The 11773-nt window shown below is 47.3% G+C and overlaps 1 long non-coding RNA gene across 1 annotated transcript; it reads left to right on the top strand.

Moving 5' to 3' along the window:
* Positions 1 to 3389: 3389 nt before the first annotated feature.
* LOC141250449 (uncharacterized) lies at positions 3390 to 9618 on the top strand. Its single transcript, XR_012312675.1, has 3 exons — positions 3390 to 3587; positions 7072 to 7206; positions 8666 to 9618. It is a non-coding gene; the product is annotated as an uncharacterized lncRNA (long non-coding RNA).
* The last annotated feature ends 2155 nt before the right edge of the window (positions 9619 to 11773 follow it).

Raw genomic sequence — 11773 nt, 5'->3', positions numbered from 1 at the left:
GCGCGGTGACGTCTTTACACCGCACTCTCTCCTGAGCAGTCACAGCGCAGAGCGGGATGAGGCCGGCGACGCTGATGAGTCCGGAGCAGCGGCAGCAGGTGAGACGTGAGGTGAGTATTGGATTTCTTTTTTTATTGTATGGAGGCCTGTGGCAGTATAAGGGAGGGGGGGTGAGGTGGGGGTGTGTGAAATCCTGCATGGGGCATTATAAGGGGGGGGTGAAGTCCTGCATGGGGCATTATAAGGGGGGGGTGACATCCTGCATGGGGCATAATAACGGGGGGGGGGAGTGACATCCTGCATAGGGCATTATAAGGGAGGGGGGGGTGACATCCTGCATGGGGCATTATAAGGGAGGGGGGTGTGTGTGACATCCTGCATGGGGCATTATAAGGGAGGGGGGGTGACATCCTGAATGTGGCATTATAAGGAAGGGGGGGTGTGATCCTGCATGGGGCATTAAAAGGGGGGTGACATCCTATATGGGGGGGAACAGCCTGCATGGGGCATTATGTGGGGGGATCAGCCTGCGTGGGGCATTATGTGGGGGGAACAGCCTGCGTGGGGCATTATGTGTGGGGAACAGCCTGCATGGAGCGTTATATGGGGGCCAGTATTCTGTATGGAGCGTTATATGGGGGTCAGTATCCTGCATGGAGCGTTCTATGGGGGCCAGTATCCTGCATGGAGCGTTATATGGGGGCCAGTATTCTGTATGGAGCGTTATATGGGGGCCAGCATTCCGTATGGAGCGTTATATGGGGGCCAGTATTCCGTATGGAGCATTATATGGGGGCCAGTATCCTGTATGGAGTGTTATATGGGGGCCAGTATTCCATATGGAGCGTTATATGGGGGCCAGTATTCTGTATGGAGCATTTTATGGGGGCCAGTATTTTGTATGGAGCATATTATGGGGGCCAGTATTCTGTATGGAGCATTATATGGGGGCCAGTATTCTGTATGGAGCGTTATATGGGGGCCAGTATCCTGTATGAAGCGTTATATGGGAGCCAGTATTCTGTATGGAGCGTTATATGGGGACCAGTATCCTGTATGGAGCATTTTATGGGGGCCAGTATTCTGCATGGAGCATTTTATGGGGGCCAGTATCCTGCATGGAGCATTATATGGGGGCCAGTATCCTGCATGGAGCATTATATTGGGCCAGTATCCTGCATGGAGCGTTATATGGCGATCAGTATTCTGTATGGAGCGTTATATGGGGGCCAGTATCCCGTATGGAGTATTATATGGGGGCCAAAATCCTGTATGGAGTGTTATATGGGGGCCAGTATTCCTTATGGAGCGTTATATGGGGGCCAGTATTCTGTATGGAGCATTTTGTGGGGGCCACTATTCTGTATGGAGCATTTTATGGGGGCCAGTATTCTGTATGGAGCATTATATGGGGGCCAGTATCCTGTATGGAGCGTTATATGGGAGCCAGTATTCTGTATGGAGCGTTATATGGGGACCAGTATCCTGTATGGAGCATTTTATGGGGGCCAGTATTCTGTATGGAGCATTTTATGGGGGCCAGTATCCTGCATGGAGCGTTATATGGGGGCCAGTATCCTGCATGGAGCGTTATATTGGGGCCAGTATCCTGCATGGAGCGTTATATGGCGATCAGTATTCTGTATGGAGCGTTATATGGGGGCCAGTATCCCGTATGGAGCGTTATATGGGGGCCAGTATTCCGTATGGTGCGTTATATGGGGGCCAGTATTCCGTATGGAGCATTATATGGGGGCCAAAATCCTGTATGGAGTGTTATATGGGGGCCAGTATTCCTTATGGAGCATCATATGGGGGCCAGTATTCTGTATGGAGCATTTTGTGGGGGCCACTATTCTGTATGGAGCATTTTATGGGGGCCAGTATTCTTTATGGAGCATTATATGGGGGCCAGTATTCTGTATGGAGCGTTATATGGGGGCCAGTATTCTGTATGGAGCGTTATATGGGGGCCAGTATTCTGTATAAGGTATTATATGGGGACCAGTATCCTGTATGGAGCATTTTATGGGGGCCAGTATTCTGTATGGAGCATTTTATGGGGGCCAGTCTCCTGTATGGAGCATTTTATGGGGGCCAGTATACTGTGTGGAGCGATTCGCTGGTTTCTGAGCTATTGTGGAATTTACAATAGATATCACTATGTAAGAAGTTAAATCTTTGCATTGTACTATACATATATTTCTCTGCGCTATCTGTGCATCATGAATCGTGGTATGTGTTAAAGGGGCCCACTGAGACTCTTTCGCCCGGGGCCCACAAAAACCTGGAGCCGGCCCTGGGCCCCCGGCCCCATGCTGAGCGTTAAGCGCCGGGACATCTCAGCGCCGATTTCCCTGTGTAGCAGTGCAGCGCTGCTGCGTCAGCGCCTTCATGATTCCCCTGACTTCCGGTCATGTGACAGCGCTGGAAGTCAGGTGAACCTGGTGGCAGCGACGTGGATGAGCGCCAGGATTCTGCAGGGATCCATGGGGGTAAGTATAACAAGTTTTATTTATTTTTTTTAAATACAATTAATTAACTAGGAGTGGGGGGGAATCAGAGATGCATGGGGGAATGAGAGATGCACGGGGGGGATAAGATGCACATGGGGGGATGAGAGATGCACGGGGGGGATGAGATGCACGGGGCGGGATGAGATGCATGGGGCGGGATGAGATGCACGGGGCGGGATGAGATGCACGGGGCGGGATGAGATGCACGGGGGGATGAGATGCACGGGGGGGTGAGATGCATGGGGGAGGGGATGAGAGCTGCACATGGGGGGGATGAGAGCTGCACATGGGGGGATGAGAGCTGCACATGGGGGGATGAAAGATGCGTGAAAGATGCATGGGGGGATGAGATGCACATGGGGGATGAGAGATGCATGGGGGGGGATGAGAGCTGCACATGGGGGGGATGAGAGATGCACATGTGGGTGTGAGAGATGCACATGGGGGGGTTATGTTTACATAACTTTGTTGCCCTATGAAGGTCAGGGGGGGGCAGGGGGGCAAAAATTTCTTGCACAGGGGCCCACTACAGTCTGTGTCCGCCCCTGGTGGACATTGACAGCGTTATAGCAGAAGATGAGGCCCCTTAAGTTCAAAGGCCCCATCTATGCTATATAAGTCTGAAAGTTACTTTAGGTCAAAAAACATCAGCTGTGAATGTTCCTTCTTGAATCAATAATGCGTCCTTGCCAGTCATCAGAATGTATCTGATTTAATGTGTCTAATTCAATGTGTCCGATTGAATGTTTCAACACAAGCACGAGAATAGAAGTTAGTCTTTGTGTGCTAAAATTGTATAATCAAACCATATATGGTAAATCCGTTTCCTGCCTTCAGAGTGAATATAAAACCCATGCTTTGTAATAAAGTTTAGAGCTTGTTTGACACACATCCTGTCCTGTGTCTCACTCTCTCTCCGATATCGTAATCCAAAGGATAGAAGACTCAGAATGCAGTGACGACAGCTGGCGCCTCAAACAGGGACCTTGAGTTAATCTACCCAGGGGTGCTCGACCGGTCCGAGACGTGGGACGAGCAAAGCTCTCTGTTGGTGATATATACAGCGCTGAGGTAAGAATAACTGTTATATTCTACCTAATTATATCACTGCATAGAAGAGACTCCCTCACCCCTGAGCGGTCGGCTCCCCAGATAATTCACAGATTGTTGTCTGGCTCAGGTCCCTTTGAACCAGTAGAATCCCCTCAGATCAGTCCTGCCTTCTATCCTTTGGAGAATTTAAGAATGAAAGTATGGATCCGATGATTGTGTTGTGGATGTGTCCCGGGATTGATGTTTTTGGTCTGTTTTTCTGGTTGGCGTATAAGTCCTAGAGAGGCTAGTAGTGGAATGGTTCAGAAACCTTTGTGGCCCATTGTCTAAGTGACCATTGTCTAAGTGACTGAGGAGTCTCTTCTAGGTGAGGAGAACCGAAAAAAATGGGGAACCAAAATGCCAAGGAAGGCATTATAGCCAAAGACTTAGTAGTACACAGAGAAGGGAAACAGGCACTGATTGGAATTGACAAAATATTGTGTAAAGCGGGAATGAATGAGAATGGAGAGATGAATGGAGAGAAATGGAAATCCTTCTTTAACTCCTATCATGGATGGCTGAAAGATAAGGGTCTGTTAGGGACAGTAGATGTATGGATGAATGCATGCGCTTATTTTGAAGGAAAGATTGAAGAATTAGGAGACGGACGTTACAGACTGACAAAAACGGAATGACAGATTTTCCTCCCTGTCCGCTCCCGACGTCACCCCCACCCCAGTACCAGAATTCCCAAGAACCCAAATGTTGGGTTTGCCCCAGATGTGGACAGCAGAACCCCTTGACAGTAGACATCTGTGTGGCATGTGGAGGACCGAGACCCCACCCAGCTAGACTATTCCCAATGAGGACGGTAGTTGTGCCAGGAGCACCGGGAGCAGCAGCAGCAGCAGGGGGGGATGCAGTGGTTCCAGGTCAGGAAGCTCGTACAATGTTAATGTATAGACCATGGAGTCCTTCAGAGCAGTTGGCACTGATCTCCCAGCTGCCAGACCCATCCCAGTCCCCTATGGGTTTCGCTAGAATGATCACCACCATACAGGATACGTACCATGCCACTAGAATAGATCTGCAGGGGGTAATTAAGGGAAAATTGGCAGATGAAGCCCGCTATGATAGGTTGATAGATGAGACAAAAAAACAGTATGCCAATAGGACCGGACCCGTAGATGCAGAATCTAATGATGCAGCAGCTGGAGTCCTATTCGCAGCAGCGTTGGTAAAAGCATGTCAAGACAGGCAAGCAGAAAAGCAAGTTACACTAGAAGATAGAGTGCAAGGGAAGGAGGAAGATCCTAAGGATTATTTCTATGCACTAAAGAAAACCTGGTCAGAAATGGGGTTCAACCCCGGGAATAAGACTAGTGAGAGGGTATTAGCAAGTGCTTTCATGAATGGACTAAAGAAAGAGATTGCAGAGAAGGTAAAAGCAAGTAGACCGGACTGGAGATCAGTGAAGGCAGAAGATTTAGCTAGAATAGCTCAGGGGGCACAACATGACATAGCGCAGGCAAAAAGAGCTGCCAGAATACACATAGTAGAGACGACCCCCAGAAACAACAGAGGCAGAGGACGGACTGAAGGAGGAGGACAGAAACTGTGTTACTGATGTAAAAAGCCAGGACATTTTAGAAAGAACTGTAGGACCAACCCGTATCCAAATGCTCAGAGTACGGGTCCTCCAGCCGACCAAACAACGCCCCCATAGGATGAGGGTAGCTTGCACATGAACCCCCTCATCTCCTTACCCCCAACTCCCAGTTGTACAGTGCAGGTGAACCTACCAGGGGGACATGAAATCGATTTCCAAGTAGATACGGGGGCCGACAATTCAGTAATTACTCAAGGTGATTGGCCATACACTGACACTGATTTTTCACATCATGTCATTGCCACCCCCTTCAATTCCCCGTCTGTCCTGCTCCCTGTCACTAAGAGAATTCCCCTGCAAATTCAAGGAGCTACTGTACATAGCCAGCTCATGGTATCGCCCCGAGGCCAATGTAATCTATTGGGAAATGATGTGTTGTCCCAATTACAAGCACATATAGAGTATCATCCCGATGGCACTGTGACCATGACCCCAGGTTTAAAACCAAGCACCCTTTGCAAAATTATGTCACTAGATATTGCCAGCATAGAAGAGACAAATGAGTTTCCCCTGATATTAGAGCAGGCTGTGCCACATGATTTTTGGGCCTCAGACAAAACAGATGTTGGTAGGTTAAGAGTTCAACCAGTAATGGTAAAATTAAAACCAGGAGCAATCTTGCCTCAACAGAGGCAGTATCCCCTTAGCTCGGCTCAGGAGAATGCCATAGCCCAGCAAGTCCAAAAATTACTACAGAGAGGAGTCCTAGTCAAAACCCAGTCCCCTTGCAACACTCCCCTGTTCCCAGTAAAGAAAAAGAGCGTGCCAGGACAACCAGACGCATATAGAATGGTCCATGACCTCCGGTTGGTTAACAAAGCCACAGAACTTATAACACCAGTTGTGCCCAACCCGCATACTCTCCTGTCACAGATACCTTCTAACTCTCTTTGCTTTTCAGTGGTCGATTTGGCAAATGCATTTTTCAGTGTACCATTACATCCTGACTGCCAGTACTTGTTTGCTTTCACTTTCCAGGGTAGTCAATATACATGGACAGTGTTGCCACAGGGTGCCCAGAATTCACCCACAATGTACACTGCAAGTCTGCAGGAAATACTGGAGGGATGGTCTGAACCACATATCGTTGTTTTGCAATATGTCGATGACCTGCTCATTTGTGCCCCCTCCAGGAAACAATGTCATAGTGCAACTATATCGCTTATGTTGTTTCTCTATCGCGCTGGCTGCAAGGCATCGAAAGATAAGCTTCAGTTTTGTAAATCTTCAGTCACCTTTTTGGGACATTGCATTACACCAGGAGCTCGTCATTTAACAAATGCACGTAAACAAGCAGTACAGGCATTCACCGTCCCCATTAATGTTGCAGCCCTCAGAACTTTTCTTGGACTTGTTTCCTATTGCAGACAGTGGATTCATGCCGTCTCTGTTTTAATGCAGCCCCTCTATGACTGTCTTACTCCAACACCTTTTGTACTAACATCAGAGGCAATAGACTGTTTTTATTCTCTCAAGAACCGTATTTTGGCCGCTCCAGCTTTGGGTACCCCTAATTATGAGCTCCCATTTACTCTGTACCTTCATGAGCAAGCTGGACATGCAGCAGGAGTTTTAACTCAAACACACGGTGACAATCAGAGACCTGTTGCCTATTTTAGTGGCAGATTAGATGCGGTAGCCAGAGGTGCACCATCCTGCGTACGTGCTCTGCATGCTGTTGGACTATTACTCCACAAATCCGCAGACATTGTTCTTGACCACCCGCTCACCGTTCTAACACCTCATGATGTCTACACTATATTGAATCAAGTGCAACCCGCTCACCTCTCAGCAGCATGTCATCTCAGGTTACAATGTGCACTGTTAATGCCTCCCAATGTTTCTTTACAGAGGTGTACTACTCTGAACCCAGCAACTTTGTTACCTCTCTCGGATCTGAAGGAGGAGTCAGGTACTGTGCTTTTTAAGGAAGATCCAAGAGAGGAAGTTCCTCATGACGGTGTACAAATGATGGCACAAGAAACGGCAGGTTTACCTACTGTATTTAAACATGAATTACAAAATGCAGATTTTGAATTTTTTGTAGATGGATCCCATCATCAGGACGATTCAGGTACCTTCCATACTGGATATGCAGTTGTCTCCCTCAATGCAGTAATCAAGGCAGAACCAATGCTCCCACACCAATCGGCTCAAGAAGCTGAACTTAGGGCCCTAACCGAGGCCTGTAAACTAGCGGAAGGTAGTATTGTTAACATTTACACAGATTCTAGGTACGCATTCGGTATATCGCATGATTTTGGTCCAATATGGAAGTCAAGAGGTTTCCTGACGGCAGCAGGACACCCCATTAAGAATGCTGATGCGGTCCAGCAGTTAATTGATGTGCTACAAATACCCAAACAAGTAGCTGTCATAAAGTTAAGAGCACATACCAGACGCACCGACCAGGTAAGCAGAGGAAATGCGATGGCAGATGCAGCGGCAAAAACAGCAGCCTGTAAGCCGCAACAAGGGTCAACAGTACGTCAGATAAGTGCCCCTAAAAACCCCTTTGTGTCGGAGGACATCTTATCCCAAATGCAGGCTCAGGCTCAAAAGGAGGAGGTTGATAAGTGGTTAAAGGAAGGTGCATGCCTGAATGAAGCAAATGGTGTATGGGGGAAAGGGACACGACGATGCCTTCCAAGGGCACTGTACCCAGCAGCTGCCCAGATACTACATGGGCCGACACACCAATCTAAAACGGGTGTGATGAGTGTGATGCAGAAACATTGGGTGGCACCAGGATTCTCCACCTGTATTGAAAACCTGGTACAAGGGTGCATGATATGTGCTACACATAATCAGGGTAGAGTAGTTAAAACACCACCCAAACACACACCCCGGCCCCTCTATCCATTCCAGAGACTGCAAATTGATTATATTCAGCTGCCAAAGTCAGGATCATGGGAATATGTGTTGGTCTGTATTGATTTGTTCTCAGGATGGCCAGAGGCTTTCCCGATTGCCAAAGCCACGGCTGCGGCAACCGCAAAGAAACTGCTTGCGGAGGTGGTCTGCAGGTATGGGGTACCAGAGGTAATTGAGAGTGACAGAGGTACACACTTCACAGGTGAAATAATGAATGAAGTCATGTCAGCTCTAGGAATTCAACAAGCATTCCACACCCCATATCACCCACAAAGTAGTGGAAAAGTGGAAAGACTTAATGGGACATTGAAATTAAAAATTCACAAAGCCATGGCTGAGACAGGAAAACCATGGCCGGACTGTTTACCGCTTGCTCTGTTTTCAGTAAGATACACGCCTAATAAAAAGACTGGACTCTCTCCATATGAGATATTGTTTGGCAACGTACCCAGCCTAGGGTGTTTCTATCCGCAAGCATTAGAAATGAACAACCATGTGCTAAGTTCCTATGTGAGGGCTTTACACAAAAAGATTAAGCAAGTACATGATAATGTCTTCAGTTCTCTTCCAGATCCAGATCAAGACTCTAGCAGCCATACGCTGCAACCTGGAGACTGGGTGGTTATAAAAAGACACGTGAGGAAAAGCCTAGATCCACGGTTTGATGGACCCTTTCAAGTTCTGCTGACCACAAGCACAGCCGTTAAGCTAGAGGGAAAAGAGACCTGGAGCCACGCGTCCCATTATAAAAAGATACTAGGAGAACCAGCGGACAAAGAATGAAGATATTGTTTATACTTACCTGCATCCTTGCGACCACAGGTGCATGGACTAGGTTAGGCACCATGGATGGAGACGACAATAGATTCATTAGACACCATCTTGCTCTAATCGATGGACTAAAGGAGCAAAACCAGACCATTGCTAATTGTTGGATATGTACACATGCCCCTGTGACGTCCACTAGCATACCCTTTCTCGCTGTTCCAGTCTCATGGGAAGAGATAAACTTTTGGGTGAACTGTTCAGATACTTTGGCCAATAATTCCACACAGAGATTTTCCTTTCTAAATCCCGAAAATTGGTTTAAAGGTATCGGTGGGTGGTTGGCTGGTATAGTGCAAGCTATTTTACAGGTTTTGCTAATGTGTCTTGCGGTTTATTTGGTTTTTAAGCTTTTTCTAATGTGTATTCAGCGGTGTACTAAAAGAAAATATAGAGAAACATATTGATAAATGAAGGAACAAAAGGATGGAATGTTATAGCAGAAGATGAGGCCCCTTAAGTTCAAAGGCCCCATCTATGCTATATAGGTCAAAAAACACCAGCTGTGAATGTTCCTTCTTGAATCAATAATGCGTCCTTGCCAGTCATCAGAATGTATCTGATTTAATGTGTCTAATTCAATGTGTCCGATTGAATGTTTCAACACAAGCACGAGAATAGAAGTTAGTCTTTGTGTGCTAAAATTGTATAATCAAACCATATATGGTAAATCCGTTTCCTGCCTTCAGAGTGAATATAAAACCCATGCTTTGTAATAAAGTTTAGAGCTTGTTTGACACACATCCTGTCCTGTGTCTCACTCTCTCTCCGATATCGTAATCCAAAGGATAGAAGACTCAGAATGCAGTGACGACAACAGCTTGGGGCCCCTGTGCAAGAAATGTGCCTGGGTCCCCCTCGCTGCCTAGCATGCCGCTTATGATCAGGGAAATCTGGCCGTGAGACCCCCGAAGCCTCGGGCTCCGAGCAACAAGCCAGGATACCGTCATTATTGCCGCCCTGTAAGCAGGGGTGTCCATAGAAATCACAGGGCTCCATAGTAAATGGGCCCCTCCACACCTCTAAAAATATATATTTTCACTGACATGGAGACAAATTATATATCAGTAAAGATAAAGATTCGGTTCTGCTGGTTCCAGCACAGTCAGACTTGCAGTCAGGTGACAACTAGAGTGTCAGCTATGTTGGTGAATAGAACATTGCAAGATATGGCTGAGACTCTCTAGTTGACACATGACAGCAAGTGTGAAAAGTGCATCCTCATGGTTACGTGATAATGGCTGGAACCGGCAAATTCCAACCATGTATATATTATATGTCTGGTATCTGTATCATCTGGTATCTTCTTTATTCATTGTCTATGGAGCTGATGGAAATAACCGAGCGCAGCGCTCAGCAGCTCATAGATAATGAATAGAGCAGAGGCCAAACAGGCACAACTCTGCTCCATTCAGGACGACACTGCAGAGCTCTGTTCCCAGAATCTCTGGGGGGCCCAGTGGTCCAATCCCCAGTGACCAGCAAGTTATTCCCGATGCGATGGATTGAGGATACCTTGATTATTTGGTGAATAACCCTTTAAAGAGCCAGGTTTATTCTTCTATTCTTTACAATCACAGTATAATACATGAACTGAAAACAAATATGTTCACACACACAAACATATACATAAACACACACATACATATACTGTACATACACACACACTGTACATACACACACACGTATACCGTACATACATATATCTATACACACATATACCATACATACACATATACCATACACCGTACATACATATACTGTATTGATACACATATATACATATACAGTACATACACACACATATGTATACACACAGTTATATAGACACACATGTATACACACACACCTATACATACATGCACTAATCTATGATACCAGGTGTTCAGATGTGAGCTGTGCATGAGTTCTGCCACATAGCTCAGAGATGAAGTGGAGAGGGCTTCAGACACCACTGTGGGGGATGGGGACACAGTATACTGACATCAGCCCCTGCTGCTGTGCTGTCCTGTGCAGTGAGCCTAATCTCCCACCTCTTCTCTGTCAGCAGCTACTGCTGGAAGGACCGGAGGGAGCAGCAGAAGCACAGTCAGTCCTGCTCTTCCTCCACTATGGCCTCTGTGTGCTGTGCAGCCCGGAGACCCTGACTGCAGGTGAGGTGAACACTTACTATTGGGCGCCGTGCAGGAGCCAGAGGCTGCAGCCAATGAGCGCTCTCCTCAGTCTGATGAGGAAAGCGTTCATTGGCCAGCGTCTCTCTCCCTGCAGGACACGCCCCCTGTTTGTAGCCCTGCTCTCTGCGCTGTGTGCTCCGCTCTCTCCCCGGCTCGGGGTCAGAATGATTAGGGGCAGGAGTGAAAGGGGCCCGGTGCTGCTTGACATAGGGCCCCTCTTCTGCCCATAATATGGACTGAATGGCTGCGTTGTCTGCCCTTATGGGCAGTACGCTTGTAATGACCGGGGGTCTGAGAGAGATCCAGTGAGTCACAAACTGAGACAGAGACAGAAATAAACAACACTTTCTTTACTAAAACAAAAACAAAGTTCACAAAAACAGCAAAAATGCCTTGTCTTGTCGGCCGATGCCGAGCCCACACGTCGGGGACTTTAGTCCTGTAGCCTCAGATTAAGGTCTGGGAAGATCTCTTCACAAAGGCTTGTCAATATCCTCTCAGTAGAAATGGCACCAGAAACCTTCTTTCCTCCCGAAGTCTCTCACTCTTATTCAGTACACCAACCATGTGCTCCGTCACAGAAATGGATTCCTCAGTCCCTTCCTTTATTACTCGACACGTGACTCCTCCAGCACAAAGTCTCTAATTCACTCAGCAAGGACTTCGACAAAACTCCACAG

The sequence above is a fragment of the Phyllobates terribilis genome, unplaced genomic scaffold, assembly GCF_046119375.1.
Source record: "Phyllobates terribilis strain yellow unplaced genomic scaffold, ASM4611937v1 Scaffold_2__4_contigs__length_985480577, whole genome shotgun sequence".
NCBI lineage: Eukaryota > Metazoa > Chordata > Amphibia > Anura > Dendrobatidae > Phyllobates > Phyllobates terribilis.
The sequence above is the reverse complement of the archived record's forward strand: the minus strand, read 5'-3'. Positions and strand labels throughout refer to the sequence as shown.